This window comes from Ictidomys tridecemlineatus, chromosome 3, assembly GCF_052094955.1.
Source record: "Ictidomys tridecemlineatus isolate mIctTri1 chromosome 3, mIctTri1.hap1, whole genome shotgun sequence".
NCBI lineage: Eukaryota > Metazoa > Chordata > Mammalia > Rodentia > Sciuridae > Ictidomys > Ictidomys tridecemlineatus.
The window spans coordinates 88,829,197-88,847,607 of record NC_135479.1 but is presented as its reverse complement, the minus strand read 5'-3'; the positions used below and the strand labels follow the sequence as shown (position 1 = coordinate 88,847,607).

At 40.3% G+C, this 18,411-nt stretch overlaps 1 long non-coding RNA gene across 5 annotated transcripts in view; it reads right to left on the bottom strand.

Moving 5' to 3' along the window:
- Positions 1 to 1,792: 1,792 nt before the first annotated feature.
- Positions 1,793 to 18,411, bottom strand: part of LOC110598435 (uncharacterized) — a 29,776-nt gene continuing 13,157 nt past the window's right edge. For 3 of the 5 annotated variants that reach the window (XR_013436553.1, XR_005726719.2, XR_013436552.1), the window contains exons 5-9: positions 7,045 to 7,197; positions 6,326 to 6,469; positions 3,230 to 3,310; positions 2,852 to 2,971; positions 1,793 to 2,037 (exon numbers count right to left, since the gene is read on the bottom strand). This is a non-coding gene — a long non-coding RNA (uncharacterized LOC110598435). Of the gene's footprint in view, positions 2,038 to 2,851; positions 2,972 to 3,229; positions 3,311 to 4,699; positions 4,844 to 6,325; positions 6,470 to 7,044; positions 7,198 to 18,411 lie in introns of all 5 variants that reach the window. The other 2 variants (XR_013436551.1, XR_013436554.1) reach the window with 2 other exon arrangements.

Genomic DNA, 18,411 nt, shown 5'->3' with positions numbered 1-18,411 from the left:
GATCCTGGGCTGTACAATCAGTTATACATTTTTTAAGCAAACTATGGAATGGAAAATATAGAATTTGAAGTTCACATTTAAAAAAAAAAAACTCAGGGACTATGAGGATACGCCAAAGAATGCTGATGACCAGGCCACCGTGTTAGGGAAACACAAGACAAATCAGGACATCTCCATGTCTTGAGAAGATAAGAAAACAAGGGAGAGATTCCTGCTCTGTGCACCAGGGACAAGAGGCAGTGTGGCAGGTGGATGAGGACAGGTAGAAACTGGTTTAGTTTTTGTTGCTGCTGTAAAATATTACCATAAAGTTCATGGCTTATAGCAAGAGAAATGTGTTCTCTTACCATCTTGGAGGTCAGAAATCTAAACTGGGCTGGCAGGCATGTCTCCATTTTGGACACTGGCTAGGTGAATCCTTTCCTCCTCTTCCAGCTTCTGGAGTTCCCAACCCCCACTTCAAAACCAGCAGGGCTGTGTCTTCTCTGTGACATCTGCCTCCACCCTACATCTTCTCAGATTCTGACTCTACTCCCTCACTCCTCCTATGGATCCTGTGACTCCACGAGGCTCACTATGACAATCCAGGATCATATCCCTTTGCAAAAGCCTCAATCTGTCACATCCACAAAGGGCCCTGGCCATGAAGAGAACACTTACACATTCTAGAGATGAGGACGTGGACACCTTTGAAGGGTCATTGTCCAGCCTACTCCAGGATATATCATGAACTTTCTGTTTCTGTATTTTGTCCCTGGCTGGCAGGGCACAGCTCTTGCCCCCACCAGAGAATTGACATGGAAATGGCCCTAATGATTATATTCCTCTCCAATCATTTGGGTTCTGAAATGATTCCTGGGGAATCAATAGGTAGAAGATGTGGTTCTGGTGAAGAAGGGATAACATGAGACCAGCACCTGCTGTCAAAGGGATTGGAAGGCGTGGAGGAGACAAACATCTCCCTTGTATAAAGAACGCAAAATTTCTCTCAATTTAATTTTGTTTTCTTCTGCAGTTTGGCAAACTCCAAGAACCACCATCGTCATTTATTGCTTTGCCACATGGCGGCGCTGCTGCGGCCAGTGAACAGAGAACCAAGGTCCCTGGTAGATTTTCCCTGAGTGATCCTGGTGCTCAATGTTGACACACTTGTTACAACTCCACATCTTTCTAATATCCTGCCATTGTTAATCAGGTTTTCATTGGGCAGTTGTGCTTGTCCTGGTGATTCAAACTGTGCTGAAAAGAATGATGCCTTCTTAGAGGAAAGTTAAATGTGATAACACCGTGTCATGCTGCGCTGTGCATTTAGAGGAGAACAGTTTGGAAATTATCAGAGATAACAAAACTATGAGAAGAGACATCAGAGGTCACCTCTCTGCAATTGAGCTGGCTTTGCTTCTCCTGGAGGGCAGTGGCATGGCTGAACTCCAGCACATAGTAAAGAGCCTGGCAGAAGAGGCTAAAGATAAGTATTGGTTGAATAAATAATAAATGAACCTGAAGAGGAAGACGGCCTTATAGCGCTCAACCACGTCATCTCATTGTTGCCCCTACACAGAGAATAACAAAAAGTTCCTGCAATCAGATTCTACGTTATGGGGCATGAGGTCCAGGGTATCGAAGCTCTAGTTAGCTGCCCTCTGTTGGTCTAGTCAGTGTGCCAGAGGCTCCCAGGGAATGAATGGAGAGTTCAGAAGGTGGGGTGGAGAACCAAAGCTAATTATGGATTGTATGAATACAGGGTCTCAGATACATAAGCAACTCTTTTCAGATGTCTTGGAGATGGTGCTGCAAGTGATAAGACAAGATTTTTATTAGGATAAGTATACATAACATAAAATTGACCATTTTAGCCATTTTTAAGTGGCTTTAAGTACATTCACAGTACTGTGCAAGCATCCAGAACTTTTTGTTTTGTTTCCCAAACTGAAACTCTGTACCCATTAAATAGTAACTTTAGTCAGGTGCTGTGGTGTGTGCCTGTTGTCCAAGGCAGAGCCAGGAGGATCATTGAGTCCTGGAGTCTGAGACCTGCTGGGCAAAATAGCAAGACAGGTTTCAAAAACATAAACAAACAAAAACACTCCCTTCCCCGCCCCTCAGACAATGGCAACCACCTTGTGCCTTCTGTACCATGTGTCAGATTTTCCTCCCTTCCTTTTTTTTTTTTTTTCTTTTCATGGTGCTGGAGGGCAAACCCAGAGCATCTACAGGCTGGGCAAGGGCTCTACCTTCTTTCTTTTTAGTCTGTTTTTGTTTCTTTTCCGCCCCTCCCCCCTTCCTTCTTAAGGCTGAATATGGTTCCATATTTTGCCTATACACAGTGTGTTTACCCATTCATCTCCCATTGGGCACTTGAGTTGTCTCTAGCTTTTGGCTGTTATGAATTATGTCCATTGTCGTAGCATTCTCCAACTTATGACAACTTTGTCTTTATGCAGACTCTCAGATCCTAAAAGTACACTGTCAGGTCGGTGGGGTGGCAGTGACTTAGGACAAAGCAACCCGCATGGGAAAGAAACATCAATCAGGCATCAACAGAAACGCCTGTGAATCAGCAGAACCCCCTGGGCAATCCTGGAGTTCAGCCAGCTCCCCCAACCAACTCCAATGGGACAAAGGACTCTAAAAACACCTTTTCCTGTCCCAAGCCCTTCCCTAAAAACACCTTTCTCTGTAAGCCCCCAAAAAGTCCAGTCCGGTCAAACTTCCACGCAGTTTCTCCTGTCCACTCTGTTGGTCTGAGTTCTGCTTGGGAGTGAGTCTCAATAAAGCCTCCTTTGGCGGCCTTTTTAGATCTGCCTCCTTTGGTCGCTGCCCACCTTTGCCTGATCTTTCAGACACTTACTATCCTGTGGGGATTAGCAGAAAGAATGCATGATGGAGGGCCTCAGGTTGACATCTCTTTGAATCTTAAAACAGGAGTGTGTTCGGAGAATCATGCTGTGGTGCCCTTGAAGACCAATTCCTGGGAAACAAGAATGATGCAAATTAAAACCATCTTCCTGGAGAAGAGCACAGTCAAGAAAGCTATGGAAACTGTTTCCAAGGAACAAAGACTTTTCCTTGTCACCCCCTAAGGCAGGCGAGAAAGCTTTGGATAGGGGCACAGAGTCACTGAGACCTGATTTCAACTCGATGTACTGAAGAATTTGTTAACCTCTAAAAGGGTTTAACACACGAACAGTCAACCTGGGTGAAATGGGTGTCCTCCGTGAGAACTCACACACGGAAGCTGATTCCAGAACTGAAGGAGCGCGGAGGATCTGCGACTTCTGTTACTCCAACATCTCTGTCTTTCTCATGCCTGAAACATCAGGAGAAAACAGAAATGACCCGAGAATTCCCAAAGCCAGTAACTATTTAGTGTAAATTTCCTTTAAATATCTCCCAGTGTTCCTTTCCCCAGGTGAAGTTGAAACTGACTAGCTAATCCTTAAAAAGAAAGAGAGGGAAATACCATCTAATATAGTGACCTGAGCCAGGACAGATCACCAGGTACACTGGGGTACCAACTCAGAGGTCCCAGCTCTCACTTGTGTATTAGACTAGGAAAACACCCTGGTAAATCCAGATCAAATTAAACAGTGCCTTGTTCTGTTGCTGATTAATAAAAATGAATGACTCCAGTTTGTCTAGTTTAGTGGACTTTGATAGTAATTTCTCTTCATTGAGTTTTTCTCTTTTCCTTTTTCACTAAAATTTGTGGGGGGGGGGGGAAGAAATGCCTGAAGAAGCCCAGTAGACCATTCTGAGACTCTGAGGTTGGAAAATAAATTGGAATGACCTCCTTTGGAAGGCAATTTGGCCATGGCCATCAAAATGTGAAGTGCACATACCCTTTGACCCAACAGTCCCACCTGTAGGAATTTACCGGCCAGGTGCACTGTCACACAGGTGAAGAACATGTGCAGCAAAAGCCACTACAACACATGACCAAAAATATCCCCAACACCCACCAATATGGGACTTGGAGTGAGGTGTGGCACATCAAAAGAATGCTGTGGGGGTAGGGGGTGGCCTGAAATTCTATGCCACTGTAAGAAGGAAGGATATTTTCTTTCTTTTTTTAATTTTTTTTAAAGAGAGAGAGAATTTTTAATATTTATTTTTTTAGTTTTCGGTGGACACAACATCTTTATTTTATTTTTAGGTGGTGCTGAGGATCGAACCCAGCACCCCGCGCATGCCAGTGCACTACACCTTGAGCCACATCCCCAGCCCAGGGATACTTTCTTTACAACGTGGATTCACTACTGCAAAGGCAAGACAGGGGTGTGTGTGTGTGTGTGTGTGTGTGTGTGTGTGTGTGTGTGTGTTTAAAGAAAAGGTATTTGTAGCTATACATATAGTACATATGTGTGGCAGACAGTTTCTATGATGCAACCAACAATCTCCAACCCCTGAACCATGCCCTTATGTAATTCTCTGCCCTTGAGGGTGGGTTCGATCCAGTGAATTGCTTCTAACAGAGAGAACGCATCAGTATCAGAAAAAGAAAAAAAAAATGACAGGATGTTCTTCTGGGATCAGGTTAAAAAGACCTTTGGCTGGGCTGGGGTTGTGGCTCAGCGCTAGAGCGCTTGCCTAGCACCTGGGAGGCCCTGGGTTCGATCCTCAGCACCACATAAAAATAAATAAATAAAAGTATTGCGTCTAACTACAACTAAAAATTAAGTATTTTTTTAAAAAAGACCTTTGGCTTGCCTCCACGGTCTTCACTCCTCTTTCCTCATGTTGGTGTGCTGTGAGATGCCCCATGGAGGGATCCACCAGGCAGGAAACTGAGGGAAGCCTCCGGTCAAAAGCCAGTCACAAAATGAGGCTTGAGTCCCACCATCTGTGAGGAACAGGACCCTGTGACAAGGCTGCAGCACAGCTACACGGGGACTGCAGCCTTAGGGCCAGCTCAGTCCTGGGCTCCAGACCACAGAGAACATGGGACCATGTGTGTTCATTGTTGCTGGGCAGAGCGGCACACGCTGCAATCCCAGCAGGAGGATCGTGAATTCAAAGGCAGCCTCAGCAATTTAACGAGGACCTAAGCAACGCAGCAAGACCCTGTCTCCAAATACATATTTATATATAATACATATAAATATATATATATATGTGGCTCAGTGGTTAAGTACCTCTGGGTTCAATTCCCAATACCACTCCCCCAAAAGTTACATGAAGTAACAATTTCTGGGTAACAGCACATTGATATCCATAATGTTGACAGATATTGCCAAGTTATCTTCCTCCTCATTGTGCCAGTTTACACTCTGTTCCATGTGGATGATCCTGTTTATTTCCCCCTTTCATCTATGCAGTGTGTTAGTGAACTTCTGAGATTTACTGAACAGACATAAAATGTTTCTTCTTTATAGTTCTTTTTCATTTTCTGTGCATGAAATTGAGATCTTTTCACATTCAAGAGCCTTCGTGTTTTCCTTCTGCACTTCACATCTTTTTCTCATTTTTCTGTTGGTAATTCTTTTCTTATTGATTTTTAGGAGCTCTTTACATAACAGGAAAACAAAATCTTTATGAATGATAAGTGCTATGGGCTTTCCTTCAACTTATTGCTTGAATTTTGATTTTCTTTATGATGATTTTGTCATGGTGAATGTCTCCAATTTTTTAATTTGTTCTTTTTTAGTTATACATGACAGTAGAATGTATTTTGGCAAGTTATACATGCATAAAGTGTAACTTATTCTATTTATGATCCCATTCTTGTGTTTGTACATGATGCGGAGTTACTCTGGTCACATATTCAAATATAAGACTAGGAAAGTTATATCCGATCAATTCTACTGTCTTTCCTATTCCTCTCCCTGAACCTCCTCTTCTGTTTCCTTTTGTCTAATTCAATGGATTTCTATAATTCCCTTCCCCAACCTCCCTTGTTTGGGGTTAGCATCCACAAATAAGAGACAACATTTGGTCTTTGGTTTTTCAGGATTGGCTTATTTCACTCAGCATGCAATATTGGAGGATATTTTATATTTAATAATATAATTAAATAAATTATTTATAATAATTAAATAAATTAATTCCATTATTTCATTCTTCTTTATGGCTGAGTAATATTCCACAGTGTATATATACCCATTTCTTTACCCATTACTCCTGCTACCCTAAGAGATATGTTTCTTAAATTGTCATACAAGTGACCAGAATCCAGCACAGAACATGGATGATAAAACTTGGAGCGCTAGTAGTACCCGTTTTGTTATCTGGGAAAGATCCAGTGGGGCCCGAGTGAGAAGAATAGGCAGCGAAACTGTAGCTATACCAGAGTTTGAGAAGAGATGGAGACGATGGATTTGCCCACCTTGCCCAGCTGGTCAGGATCCTTCAGTGAGTGGGAAGAACAACCAGGCCCCCTGCAGACGAGCCTTGCATGTGTGGCACAGGAACACCATCAACAGCATGGGGACCTCAGGCAATGAATTTCAATGTCCCGAGCCTCTGTTTCCTTATGTGTAAAAGAGATACTAATAATAATTTCTGAAAGGACTTGAGAATCTGGAATGAAACCACACAGCACAATACCAGGAATACAAGAGTAAAATGCCCAACCTGCCCTCACAGCAGAAACAAAACAAAAGCAAACAGTGTTATAATAGCACAGGATCAATGGGGTAGAAAATAAGATCTCTAACACAGACCCATTCACACAAGGGAACTAAAGATGTCACCTCGAATCAGTGAAGGAAAAAATGAACTTCTCATCAGATGGTGTTGGGAAACGGGCTTATTAGAAAGAGGGGAAAAAAAGCCAGTCCCCATCCATCACCATACACCAAGATCAGGTCACAGGACAGTGGTGTAAGACACTATTTTACTTCCCAAACTAGTGGAATGATCTCTATTGGAATGAAAGATCTAATTGACAAAGGTATTCTCAGAAGGTCACACCCAGATTCTCCATAGGCTCCGGACCTCTTCAAAGGATCTTGGTTTACTTACCATGATCAGGCACAAGGACTCTTCTTCACTAATGACACATTTGTGGAAATTTTCTATGAATTCTATTCTCAGATCACTTACCAAAAGGAGGTGTTCTTTGTTCACCAATTCCAGTGACTGTTTACTTTAGGATGTGCCCTTTGTTGCTGTCATGGGCAAATTGAAGTTGTGGTTCATTTTGTTTTCCATTTCCAGTCAGTTATTTACATAACTAGATAGATTCCATCTAGATATCTGAATAAAGATGGAAAAATCACATGGGATCTGTTTGTTTGGCTCTAGAAAGGTGTCTGGTAAAACCAATTAAATACACTTTTTAACATTTTCTTCCTTAGTTACTATTTGATTATAATTTAAGAAATGCCATCTGCTATGTTTATGTTTACTTTTGGGGGGTGGGGAATTAAACCCAGAGCCTTGTGCATGTGAGATAAGCACTCTTCCCTAACCCTAACCCTATATCCCCAGCCCCTCTCATGTATTTTTTGTGTGTGTGTGTTTTGATTTTTTACTCTTGATTGATTTATTGATTGTTAGTGTCATTTTTGCTTTAGATCTTTAGAGTTTTCACTCTGATTTTTAGAATAGTTAGTCCAGTTTTGAGAGAATGAGGGACTCCCCTAATAGTTTGGGAGTGTTTCTTTTAACCACTAGAGGGCGCATTGCAGTTGGATTTTCTTTTTCAGTTCTGTTTTAATCAAAATGTGTCTTAATTTTTTAGTTGTAGCTGGACACAATCCTTTTATTTATTTTTATGTGGTGCGGAGGATCGGACCCAGGGCTCCGCATGTGCTAGGCGAGCGCTCTACTACTGAGCCCCAGCCCCAGCCCCAACAGCTACCTCATTTTATATAAGTGAGGAAAAAAATTTTCATTATTTTAGTGACAAATGTTTAAATCTTAAGGAAGGGCCAAAATACAGGTGGGGAATCGAAATCTTTGAAATCTAAATCCTGCTAAATCCAGATAGTCTTTCACAATTAAATAAATGCATAAAAATTTCTCTTCAGTTACTAATTGAGGAGAGGAAACTCTGACTTGCTTGAAAATAGTCACGGTCATGTACAATCAAAATAATGGGATCCTATACTTGTGGACACTTAAGTTGTCCACAAGTATACATACTCCATGTATGTATAATATGTCAAAATACATACTCTACTATCATGTGTTCCTAACAAGAACAACACCACAAAAGGGTCAGAGCCAGGTTGTGACACAAAGGCAAAGGAAGCTGTGTGGAGTGCGCAAAGAGGGAATTTCCTTCTCACAGAGAAGCACCCACATTTTGTCTTTAGTCTTTGATTGGCAATATAGGCATATCATAAAATTTAACTACACAACGGTACACAGCGAAAGATAGTTTCCCTTATGCTCTGTTCTCCCTACAGCATAGTCTCCCTCCTTCAAAGCCACCACTGTGATTCATGTCTTATATATCCTTCAGAAAATTTATAAATTTATGGACATTTAGCCTAGCAAATATACTGAATTTCCCCCTACAGAAATGGCAGTGTGCTAATATACTGTTCTCACGTTTTTTTAATAATAATTATTATTTTTTTAGTTTTAGGTGGACACAATATCTTTATTTTTACATTTATATGGTGCTGAGGATCAAACCCAATGCCTCATGCATGCTAGGCGAGCACTTTACCACTGAGCCACAATCCCAGCCCCTCTCACTTTCTTTTTTAACTTAACAATATATCTTACAGATCTTTCTATAGCTGAACCCAGACGTCCATCTGATTATTTAGAGCTGCCTGCCATTGAAGTCACATTATTCACTAGGTTACATTATTTTGTAATTCTATTAAAATTATACCCATGATTTATATAATCAGCCTATACTTGTAGACATTTAAGTTGTCCCTGAAAAGAAAAAGAAAAAAGAAGTTTTACATATGTCGTTTTGCACCTATTTGTCTATAGGATAAATACTGGGGCTAAGTTAAAGAGTATGCACAATTAAAATTCTAATGGGAGTCAGGATGTGGCTCAGTGGTAGAGTGCTTGCCTAGCAGGCTCAACGCCCTGAGTTCGATCATCAGCTAAAAAAAAAAAAAATTCCCATGCTGCCAATCAAATTCCCACCACCCTGTTTTCCTGCACCTGGTTCACAAGGTTTGCACTTTATTTATTTTTTATCTTAGTCAATCTGCTAGATGAACAATGGTATCTCCTGATAATTTATTTTGTGTTTTTCTTATTATAAATGAGTTGAGCATCTTTTTATGTGTTTAAGAGAAAGACAAGTCTTAATCAAGGCAAACTCCTGCATAAAGGGTTAAGATATTAAGGTATTAGTAACCAAGAGGAACAACTATATTTTTAAGAGGGAAAGAGACTCTTCATCCCTCTTTCTGTGAAGACCCACACTATTCTTTTGTATGCTGGAACCCTAGCTCTCCCCACCAAGGCACGATGAAGTCAAATGCCACCAAAGTGAAGTCATCATTTCCAAAATGCCTCCCATCCCCATAATCCTCAGCCCTCCCCTGGGTCCCAGGCCTTTCCCCTGAGCTTTTAGATTAACTCTGTCCACAGAAATAAAACACAAGTCTTTCATGTAATTTAATGTTGTCTAGTAGCTGCATTTTAAAAAGTAGAAGTACTTGTAAATACTTTCAATAATCATTTTTTTTAATATTTATTCTTGAGTTTTAGGTGGACACAATATCTTCATTTTACATTTATATGGTGCTGAGAGCCATAGCTGAGTCCAAATGACGCATGGCATTTTTGCCAGAATGGAGTGGTTGTGAGGTGACAGCCAGCAAGCCATTGAGATGATAATGGTTATGTTAAGCTGTGTATATTAGACCCCTGTTGTCCGCCTACTTTGGAGTTCTCACAGGGATTCCCAGAGAGCTCCCATTGGTTGGGGAAGTGCCGGAGGAGGGATTCCCAGTTGGTGGTTCCTAGAGGAGCAAAGTGGGTGGCATTCAGGAGAGTTCCCGGGGAGCGTGTGTGGAGTGTGCTGGTGGAGTTCAGAAATAAAGTTTGTTCCTGCTTCAGTGGCTCGTGATTTGTGCCCAGCCAGACTGCGGCAATATGGTGCCGAGGATTGAACCTAGTGCCTTCTGCATGCTAGGTGAATGCTCTACCACTGAGCCACAACCCCAGATCTCTGATCATCATTTTATTTAACACAATATATCCAAATGATTTCAACACATAGTCACTATTAGAGATTATCGATGAGGCATTTTATATTCTTCTTTTTGAACCAAATCTTAGTAATTGAGTGTATGTATTCACACGTGGTATAGATCTCAGTTCAGACCAGCCTAGGTTTCAAGGTCTCAATAGTGGCACATGATTAGACCAACTCTCTCACTCCCGGTACTTGACGTTTGATGTGGTCATCAATCAGCCGTCCCTGTTGGATATGGAAAATGAAAAACCCCAAAATAGTGTAGCCTGGGAAAAGGGATGAAAAAGAAACCCACACATTGATAGCTTTCATCTCTTTCAAGATAAATCCTTTTCAGATGCTGGCCACTGGTGGGGAGAAGGTGTTTCATCAAACCTAGAATCATCTGCTCTGGGAAACTCTAATCTCTTCCAAGATAAATCCTCTCCAGGTGCTGGCCACAGACCCCCAACCCCCAAACCCAAATTCCTGAGTGCCCAAACTGACATGTCACTAAACCACCTCTCAGTACAACCTCTAACGGTCCAAACTCTTCCTGTGGCCAGAGGCTCATTTTCCATCAGGAGAGTGGGGCCATTACCAGGTGTAATCCTGTTCCTGAATAAAAGGCTGAAATGATCCATGAAGTTTGCCCAGGCTTTTTGTGCTAACAATCCCAGCAATCCATATTCCTTCAGTTACAATTAACTAACAAATAAGACACACTACATTCTTTCTTTTATCTTTTCTTTTCTTTTTGGTACTGGGGACTGAACCCAGGGGTACTTTACCACTGAGCACATCTCCAACCCTCCATTCTTTAATTTTTTTTTTTTTAATTTAGAGATAGGGTCTCCCTTAGTTGCTTAGAGCCTCACTAAATTGCTGAGGCTGGCTTTGAATTAGCGATTCTCCTGCCTCGGAGTCCCGAGCTGCTGGGATAACAAGCAAGCAAGATAACCACCATGACATTACATTACATTCGCCTTGAAAACAAGGTTGAACCATAGAGCTAAAGGGAAAGTCCTGAGGTGGGATGGAAGAAATAAGAGACAAGGAGACATACAGGAAGGACAAGGAAATAAGATTTTAATTCAAAAGCTCCACATTATTTTCCAGGCCTGTCACTCCCCAAACCTGTCTCTCTCCCAGGCAGTTACTTCCAAATTCCTGAAAATCTACCAGTGCTCTATTAACTAAACCCCCAATACATCCATTAAATAAAGAAAGAGACAATATTTCAAGAAACCTATAATTTAGCCAGAACTATCTATTGATTAGATAGTGAAGACCCCGTCAGCCTGAGCACTCTGAGATTGACCAGGCACCATAAACTGCCTAGACATCTCCAGACTGGTGTCAGTCTTAGGGACCTTTCCATTCTCTCCCCGCATCAGGTTTCCTTTAGAAGAAGAGCCAGGGGGCTGGGGATGTGGCTCAAGCGGTAGCGCGCTCGCCTGGTGTGCGTGCGGCCCGGGTTCGATCCTCAGCACCACATACCAACAAAGATGTTGTGTCCGCCGAGAACTAGAAAATAAATGTTGGAAAATTCTCTCTCTCTCTCTCTCTCTCTCTCTCTCTCTCTCTCTCTCCTCTCCTCTCTCACTCTCTCTTTAAAAAAAAAAAAAAAAGAAGAAGAGCCAGGCCAGGCATAGTGGCACACACCTGTAATCCCAGCGGCTCAGGAGGCTGAGACAGGAGGATCACAAGTTCAAAGCCAGCCTCAGCAAAAGTGAGATGCTAAGCAACTCAGTGAGACTCTGTTTCTAAATAAAGAACAAAATAAGTCTGGGGATGTGGCTCAGGCCCAGTTCCACACACACACAAAAAGGTATAAGTGTTTCATCCCCAGCACAGAAAAAATAAAATTTAAAAAAAAATCAGAAAGTATTAAAATACCAACAGTGAAGTTTTCCTTGTCCCTCATCTCCACAGACCCCACTCCAGTTCCATAGGTAGCCACTGTTTATTGTTGTTTTTACAAGAACTAATTATTCCTCGAGCATTTCAACTGAATAGGAAGAGGAATCTGAATTCTTATTTCCTCCCATGTTATAAACGTCAAATGGGTATTTCATGACCCGCTCTGCGCCTGGAACTGCCTTTCCGTATCCATCAGAGAATCTACCTTTGTTCCTTCCACAGCAGCAGCACCTTCCTTAGGACTGAGTGCTCCATGTCTTCACCAAGCCCCTGCTGCTGGGATCTTGAGCTGCCTTCAGTGTTTACCACTATTACCATCAGTTCCACAATGAGGAACCTCGTACCCATGTCTCTTTTCGTACACGCAAGTATGTAAAAGGGGAAACTGCACAAAGTGTAATTGCATAGATCATTTTGATAGGCAGTGCCAAATTGCCTTCTGCAGGCGCTACATGAATTTACACTCTGTAGTGCAGAGCTCAGTCTTCCTAACTGCTGCCTGACGTTCTGAAGTACACAGGGCACAAACTGCAGCATCTGGGCCCCTCCAACTGATTCAGGTCATGAGGTTGTTTTCAACTGCTGTATCACAAACAACGCTACAACAAACATCTGTATGTGTACTTCCTCGTGCATGTATTTCTCGAGGATAATTAAAGAAAACAAAGAGCAGAGAAAGCAGCTAGGCAAAGCCTGGAAGACAGAATGGAGCTCAGAGTGAGGAAGGACAGGGAGAAGGCCCTGTGGCTGGGGCCAAGGAACAAAGCAGGAGAGGAGCCTGGGACCTCAGGGCTGATGTAGGGCTCAGAGGCCACAGCAAGGTTTGGGATTTTATTCTAAGATCAAGATTATCCGAATTACATTTTAAAGGATCACTGGGCACTGGGCATGGTGGTTTACCCTTGTAATTCCAGCAGCCTGGGAGGCTGAGACAGGAGGATGGTGAGTTTAAAGCTAGGCTCAGCAACTTAGTGAGACTCTGTCTCTAAATAAAATACAAAAAAAAAGGTGGGGGGCTGGGGAAGTGGCTCAGTGGTTAAGTGCCCCTGGATGTAATCCCCAGTACCAAAAAAAAAAAAAAGAAAGAAAGAAAGAAAGAAAGAAAGAAATCAGTCAATCACTGGGCTGCTTCATGGAGAATGGCTTGGAGGGAACTCAGGGAAGCAGGAGAGCAGGCAATGATGTACATGAGACCAGGCATCAGAGACCAGGCTGAAGTGAAATGAAGAAATCCTTAGCAGGTTGTGTACCCAGCACCGGTTTAAAAAAAAAAAAAAAAAAAAAAAGGTACTTAATTATATTGGTGAATGAATGGGAAAAAAACTTTCCCCTCTCTCTGCCATCTGTCTTCTGGTGTCCCTGCTGGCCTTTCCAGTATTTTGGTTCTAAATTCCTGCCACCCCCTCCCAATCTGGAGTATGGTTAACAACGGAGTAAACCACATTCATTAACTCTTTGCCTGCAGTTTGCCAGGATCATGAGCTGCCAAGTAATGTAAGTTAATTGCTCAAACACCTTCGGGTTTCTTCTTTTTCTAACATTATCCTTTTTTTTCAAAATAAAATCCTTCTTTGCCTCCCCCCTCCCCTTTTATTATCAGTGATTTTGCCATATACTAGAAAAGGTAGATGGAGGAATTAATTTATTTGATTAATGAATATAAAATTATTATGGTTAAGTTTATTGTTTTAGACCACAGCCCTATGGGGACATGAATAAATGTGATTGCTTTTGCTAGAATATTTGTTAATCCTGTGGTTTAGTGCACTGATAATGGAACCCGCTGCTCCCCTGACTTTTAATGAGCTTACCCCACTGCCTACAAGAAAGCAAAGGAAATAATTTTGCAAACACATGTTAAGAAGACTAAGGGAGTTTTCAAATCTCCTTATGATCTCAGCATGTCACAAAGGTGCATTTAAATGTAATTTCCTTTTCCTATTCTTACCATTTTCTCTATAGATTTTTTTTTTTAATGTAACATAGAAATCTAAGGGACAGGGGCTTTGGGCTGAATTGGGTTTCTCCCAAAAGTCACATGCTAACACCCTAATCCCCAAATGTGGCTCTATTTGAAGATGGTGGTCCCAAGTGAAATAGAGCGAGTGTCCTTATAAGAACAAGAAGAGACACCTGAGCTCTCTCTTTGCTATGTGAGAAGGTGGCAGCTGTTGGAAGCCAGAAACAGAGTCCTCACCAGAGACTGACCCTACCAGACCTCCCTCTGGGACTACCAACCCCCAAAACTGAGAAAACAAAATTCTGTGGTTTAAGCCACCTGGTCTATGATATTTTGTTATAGCAGCCCTAGCTGACTAATACAATGGAACTCTTAAATCCTTAAACAATATGATTTATTCCTAGCTATTATTCAGATTTTAAAAGGCTCCATCTGACTTGGAGAGGCCTTAATCAATATGATGTTTTAGCAGGGATGGAGTTTTGCCTTCTTTTTGAGTAAATAACACTGACACATTTGTACGATGATAATAGATTCAGTGCCCCGTTGATTCAGGTCACATACACAGTCGTAAAGTGAAATCATGTTATTACAAAATCATCAGGGCTGTCCAGTCAAGGACAATAGACTGCCTACATGTCAGATCAACTGTAAACTCCTGCGTCTCTTCCTCTGCCCTCCTACAAATCAATGCCCACGTAGGCAGGCGTATTTTCTCCCTATTTCTTATTTAATAACATGAAATTAAAGGCTTCTCGTTGGAGAGGGTGAGCTTCACATGCACATCTGCCTCCTGCTGTTCCAGAGACCACCACTGTGTGGGTATTTTTTTAAGGGACAGGGATAAAAATTTCAAAATTAAAGAGACGAGGAGAGGAAGCCACTAAAGGACTGTACATTTCTGGAAGACAAATAAACAAAGCAGAGAAAGCCAAAACCCAAAACCCACCAGGATGAAGAATACAGGGAAAGTTGAGAGACTCCCCCCAACACAGTTTATCAAGGACATCACACCCACTACTACAGTATATTAATCTATTTTCTGTGGTTACAATAAAATATCTGAATTACTTACAAATAAGGGGCTTATTTAGCTCACAGTTCGGGAGGCTGAAGGGCCAGCCTCTGAAGAGGGCGCCCTTGGTGGTCTCACAGGTTAGGTGATGGCAGCACCCAAGCAAGAGAATTCAGTGTCACAGGAAGCCAGACAGCAATGAGGGGGTCCAGCTCATGCTTCTATAGCAGCTCCCTCTGTGGGAACTGACGGGGGTCCCACAATAACCACCTTAATGCCTCTGAGAGCAGCGCCCCTTCTGACCTAAGAACTCCCCAATAGGTCCCCACCTTTTTTAAAGGTCAAACGCCTCTCAAAAGTACCACTCTGAAGACCAAACTTCTGACCCATGAACCCTGAGGGGACAAACCACATCCTAACCATAGTACAAGGTGTAAGTGTTCAATAAATGCTAACTATCACATTAGTCTGGAAATTGCCTTTGCCACTCGATGCCAATACAGACACAGGTCATTTATTTTTTGGTAGAACTCTGTAATATTCCGTGACTTGTTCATCCGTTTCCTCATTTGAGAAACTTCTGGATTACTTTCATTTTGGTTCCCTCCTCCCCCGTGCCCACCACCCACCATGGGAGCAGTCTTATAAATCAGCAGATTTTAATATTTTGTCAATATGATGGATTTTAAAACAATAGCTTGCTTCTACTGTGATTTGCATTTCTCTAACAGAATTGAGCATCTTTCCTTACATTTATTGGCTATTTGAAGTTCATTTGTAAGCATTATTCACATCCTGTGCCCATTTTTCTTTTCCCGTTTTCCCGTTTTCTTCAAGAGATGATGAGTTCTTCATAATGTGAAGATATTAATTTCTTGTCTGTCCTATATAGACTTTATTATTTCTTGCCTGGAGAAAATTTCTAGTTTTTTGTTGTCAGATACATCATTATTTTTTCTTCATGGCTGAGGAGTATTTTCCTCATTGTATCTTTCAAGTCTCTCCCAAACTGAGATTTCACAAATATGCCCCGATATTTTCTTCTGTTATTTTTATTGTGTTTTCTGTTTAAAATTTAGATCTTCAATCTATCTAGAATATTTTTTTTCTGTGGTGTGAAGAAATAATAAGAAGTATCAATAAATTAGCTACCATTTACTGAAAGACTTCTATACCCTGGAGACTCTACAAATACTTTATATATTTCACATAGATAATAACATAAAGGATCAAAGAGATTAAGGAATCAGGCAATTTCACTCCGCTACTAAAGTAAGACTGAGATTTAAACTCAAGCAATTTTTACTCTGGATCTTCTTCTCCTAAATATCCAGATGAACAGTTAATTCTGCAACCCCATTGAGGATACATCCTTTCCCGTTGAACCAAAATACAAATTTCATGATACAAATTCTCAAATAAGGTCCTCTAGATTCCACTGCCATTGTGTCACAACTAAACTGTTTTGATTTTAGTAGTTTTGTAGTAGGTTTTGTTGTCTCTCTGGTAAGGCAAGTATTCTCTCACTACTTTTCTCAACCTACCCAATAAAATTTGCACATTTTATTCCATATAAACATTTAAAACATTTGTCCAGTTCCAAAAAAGTACATATTTGCATGTTTTGACTTGGACTACATTAAATGTGAGTTTTAATTTGTTAAGAATTTACATTTATACATTTACATATTCATCTCCCTATGCATAATGATATAATATTCCATTTATTTTGATCCTTTGATAAAATGTAAGAGTTTCCTTTTAATAGGATTCTTGTACTCATTCATGACTTATTTTATAATTTTTGTTATTTTTGTGAATAGAATATTTTCCCCATATAATAGGTAATTATAGAAGAAAAGGTAATTATTTGGGATATGTATCATATTCAGCAATTGAGCTAAAGTAGTTATTCTAACTGTTTTTAAATGAAGTTTGTTTGTTTTGCATTTTCTAGGTATGCTGTCAAACGTTTATTCTCTTTTCCAATATTGATACCAGTTGCTAAATTTATGAACAGGGGATCTTATTACATAAGTTAAAATCTTCAAAATACTGAGCACTAGTAGTGAACGTGGATACCTCAGTTTTGCCTTGATTATAATGGCAGTAGCTTTAACTTTGCACTCAATATATGATGTTGGTGACTGTAACTCAGTCTTCACTATGCTAAGATAGTTTCCTTCTTTTCCTATTAAACTTGTAATTTATTTTATTAGAAAATCTACTTAACTTTATTCATTTTTGTCTACTACATAATCTTTTTTTAATTTTTTTTAAGTTGTCAATGGACCTTTATTTTATTTATATGTGATACTAAGAATCGAACCCAGGGCCTCACACATGCTAGGCAAGCGCTCTACCACTGAGCCACAAACCCAGCCCTACTACCATAATCTTAATTTCTACTTTTAACTTGTTAGTAATAGTCCAGATTATTGTTATATTTTTTAATGTTACAAAATACTATAATTCTGGAATAGGTACCACTTGGTCATTTCTATCATCTCAAACCATTCCAAACCTTTTGGGAAAAGATAAGAAGTTATTTGGTTCACTGTTTAATATTACCATATCCTTAATGACTAAAACTTATGGGACATCATTACTCTAGGTACATGTATGATTGCATGAATGGTATGACCCTACTTCTTGTACAACCAGAGAAGTGAAAAATTGTGTTCCATTTGTGTTCAATGTATCAAAGAGCTTTCTACTGTCGTGTATTAGAACAAATAAATTTCTAGAACGAATAGATTAGAGCAAATACATTTTTAAAAAATTAAATAAATGAATAAATAAAAACATACCAGATGGAAAAAAATGAAAGAATAATTGTACCCCTGCAAATAGATGTGCATGTATGAATATATCACAATGCATTTTCATTAAAAGATAAATAAGGAGGCTGGGATTGTGGCTCAGTGGTAGAGCCCTTGCCTCACACACGTAAAGCATTGGGTTTGATCCTTAGCAGCGCATAGAAATAAATAAATAAAAGTATGTATCCATCTATAACTAAAAATATTTTTTTAAAAAAGATAAATAAGTAAAAAGAAGAAAAATCAAGAGGAAGGGGATGGGGGGAGGGAATAAGGAAATTCAGGGGACTGAAATGAGGAAACTATGTTTTATGCATTTATGAATATGTCAAAATGAACCCCACTATTATGTATAACTATTATGCACTAATAAAAAATAAACACTTCTAGATAAAACATTATCAAATTCAGCAGTATGTTAAAGGAATGGTAGAAAAAGATATGGCAGTATAATTAGGAAACCTAAACTAGTCAACCAAAAAAATACCAGAGTAAAAGAACTAAAAAAAAAAAACCAGCTAGATATACATTATATGTAAAAAGGCAGTAGCTATACATAAACAGCAGTTAGGACTCGGTATGGGAAAAA